We start from the raw sequence: 3,547 nt of genomic DNA on the forward strand, positions 1-3,547 counted from the left end.
ATCTGCTGCAGCTTCCTCCCGAGGCCAGCAGAGGTGCAACTCCAATCTCTGCTCTCTGTGACCAATGACAGGACCCAAGGGAATGTCTGGAGCTTTGTCAGGGGACAGTCAAAATGGATATTAGGAAAAGGCTCTCCCAGAGGGTGGTCCGGCACTGAACAGGCTCTCCAGGGAATGGGCATGGCCCCAAGGCTGCCAGAGCCAAGGAATGTTTGTACAATGCTCTCAGGCAGAGGGTGGGATTTTGGGGTGTCCTGTTCAGGGCTTGGAGTTGGACTCGATGATCCTTGTGAGTCCCTTCCAACTCAGGATATTCTTTATGATCTGTGCAAAAAGGGCTGAGCAAGGACAGGGAAGATGTCAGGTGGGAATCCGCTGCCTGCATCAGGGTGGCCGCTGGCAGTGCTGCCCCCAGCTGCCACAGGCTCAGGGGAGCTCAGTTAGGAGAATCTGCTTAGACAAAGTCCAGGGCCCAGCACAGGTCTCTCCAACAATTGTTCCCAATGCAATTTGCATTTATAAGACAATTGCCATGGCAGCAGAAATTTGCATATTAATAGAAGCCAGTCTTAATTGCTGAGCTGCTCCTAACAGCTTGGAGCAGAAAGGAACCTGCTGTGATTCACCAAGCTACAACTGCCACTGCTGGGGGCCCTGCCTTCTCAGGCAATTCCCTTAAAATTGCAGGGCAGGGATCTCTCTCCTGCTCCCTCTGCCAGTCCCAGTCCAGCACAGCTCCAAGACCTGTGCAGCTGCCCACAGTATCCATTTAGACATGACATCCCTCTGAGGGTCCTCTGGGACGATGCCTCTGGAATCCATTTGCCCACGCAGGGCTGGTGCTATAGACAGAACACCTCCTGTGTGCCCAGCATTGCCCACAGGTGTTCCAAAGCCCAGTCCTGCTGACCGTGCTAAAGTGGGCACCAGCCTTTGCAGGGCAGGTACCGAGGGTACAGCTGAAACAACCCTGCTGGAGGTAATTACAGCCCAGCCATCAGTGTCAGTATGGTTTAAAATGGAAGAGGCATTCGATCCCTTCCCTGTTGGGGACAAGACAGATGGAGTGGTCAGGGACTTGCCATGGAAGGACTTTAACATCTCCCCGAGATGAGGAGTCTCCCCACTCCGCAGCACAGATCCTGGATCCCTAGGGAAGGTGCAGGAGGCTTTGCTGCAGCCCAGCCCTGGTCATCACCCTCGGGCCACTCTCCCCTCCCAACATCTGGATTACTTCCTGGGCATTTCGAGGGGAAGCCTGGGATCCTGCTACAGCAGGAGGCTCCCTGCCTCTGCCAGGAGCATCGTTGGCCTGGGCATGCTTCTCCGGCCGGGTGGCAATGGAGACTCAGCGCATCCCACTGCTGTCTGCAGCTTCCACACCGGGTCCTCCACGGCGAGATGCTTTCCAGGCTCCAGCTCAGCACGATTCTCTCCTTCGCGGCGGTGGGCGGCAGCGTGGGAAGGCTCAGCCTGCGCTGGAGCTGAGCCTCCGCCACTGGATGGCACACGAGCCCCAGCAGAGGGGCCTGGGTGGCCTTGGGGTGCTGAGCCAAGCGCTGCCGGCTGCGGGCTTGGGGGTGCCGAAGGCTGCCGGATGTGCTGGCAGGTGCTGGGCTCCCGGCCCCTCGCGTCTCTCCCTGCACGCCGCGCTCGGGACTGTCGGAGCTGGGTCGGAGCGGGACTCTGACCTTGGCTGAGCAGTATCTGCCACACCTCCGGCTGGGCGTCCAGCCGCTCCTCAGGAGCACACAGTTTTCTTCCAGCACTCCCCCCAGATAAGGCTGAACTTACCTCCCTGCTCCTCGCAGGCTGGAAATTCAGGGAGGTTTTGAAACCTGCTGGCCTTCACAAGCACGGCCTGAAACGAGCTCTTTATTTAATATGTTTGTGCCAATGACACTGCTGGAGGGCAGAGGATGCCAGCCTGGCCAATAACTCGCAATAAAAACTCTTCTCTCCCCCAAATCCACTTTTCTATCTGCCCCTGTTGCCCTCTCAGCCCTGTTCTCATCTGCATCCCTTTCCTCACTGGGACATCTCCACCAGCATCCAGGCAGTGCAGGGTGGCCCTATGCTGTGGGATGCCCAGTGCTGTGGTGCTGGGATGGGGGCGTGCCAGACTGCTCAGGCTGTGGCCCACCTGGGGGGTCACCCTGCCCCAACTTCTCCCTGGTGCTGCCACCTCATCAGCTGTGCCGCAGGTCCCCGTGGCCCAGCTGTGCCCAGGAAAGTGAGCAGACAGCCAGAGGAACAGACAGGTTGTCTCTGTGCTGCCCTTGGCCCCATTGTTCTCCCACGGCCACTGTGTCAACAGGAGCTGGAAGAGGAAACAGGGGCTAAGGAGATGCCAAGACCCCTGCTGCTCAGGGAAAGATAAGGAGGGAGGGGGCATTTATGGAGTGTCCAGGGGTGGCGGATGCAGGAGGTTCCCCTGTGGTGCAGGAGAGGGACAGCATTGTGTCCCCAGACAGCTTTCTATGTACCATGCTGAGTGCGGGCAGGGACTGGGGATGTATGGCATGCTTGGGTGGTGGTTTAAGCCAGACGTTTAAAAAGATTGAAGTGATTTGCCTGTGAAGCTTTGGACGGAACTCCATCACCCACAGACCCTCCTCATGGCACAGAAATGGCTGAGCTCTGGCTGGGGTTCTTGGAATGTTCCTGTCTCCTCCAGTCCATTCCCAGGGTGTCTGCACCATACCAGAGCCCTGAGGGATGGGATGCAAATTGGTGATCCTGGCTGTGTCTGCCCATGGCCCCCAGTATGCAGGCCAGTGCACTTCTTGGGAGGAAGGGATGAGTGCCAGGGGGCTGGTGTCACTGCTGCCTCCCCCGGACAACCCTGGGATGCAGCAGTCTGCTGTCATCTGCTCCAGGAGCAGGACACTAACCTTCTCACATCCACTCTGTCAACAAACCAGTAGGGAACTTTGAACTTTGCCCTTGAAAGGGGTGACAAAGCCCAAAGAGCAGTAGCCATGGGCCTGGTCAGGGCTCACAGGTCTTGCTTGGACACACACGGGAGACACCTCCATTGCCACAATCTCCTTCCTGGTTCCCAGTCTATGGGTTTGGTGCCCAATGGACCACAAATCTGCAGCTGCTGATGGGAAGCAGCCCAGGAGCTGCTGTGCCTGTGTCCTGGACCTCTCCAAGTGCACCATGTGCATTTCTTTGCAGACACCCACTGTCTGTCTGGGAACCAGAGCCAAGCCTTGGCACGTCCAGCCATGTGTGCTGGAACTGGGCGCTGATGCCTTGTCCAGTCCTGCAGGTTTGCAGTCACGTCTGCTCAGGATCACATTCATAACATTGTCAAAAGCCTCCAGTACCCCCACAGCCTTCTGGGTGCCCCAAATCCACACCCTCCCAGTCATCAAGTGCTTCCCAGGAATAGTAAGGAGATCTCCAGGCCTGTTTTTCCAGAGAAATCACTGCAACACAATAGCATCTTCAGCTGGAGTCTGGCTTGGCTCCGCTGACATGTGGCCAACACCTACAGCCCTTCCTCTCCCTCCCAGCCGTTTGTTTTGTTTCCTTTAAC

This window comes from Ammospiza nelsoni, chromosome 23 (assembly GCF_027579445.1).
Source record: "Ammospiza nelsoni isolate bAmmNel1 chromosome 23, bAmmNel1.pri, whole genome shotgun sequence".
NCBI classification, from domain to species: domain Eukaryota; kingdom Metazoa; phylum Chordata; class Aves; order Passeriformes; family Passerellidae; genus Ammospiza; species Ammospiza nelsoni.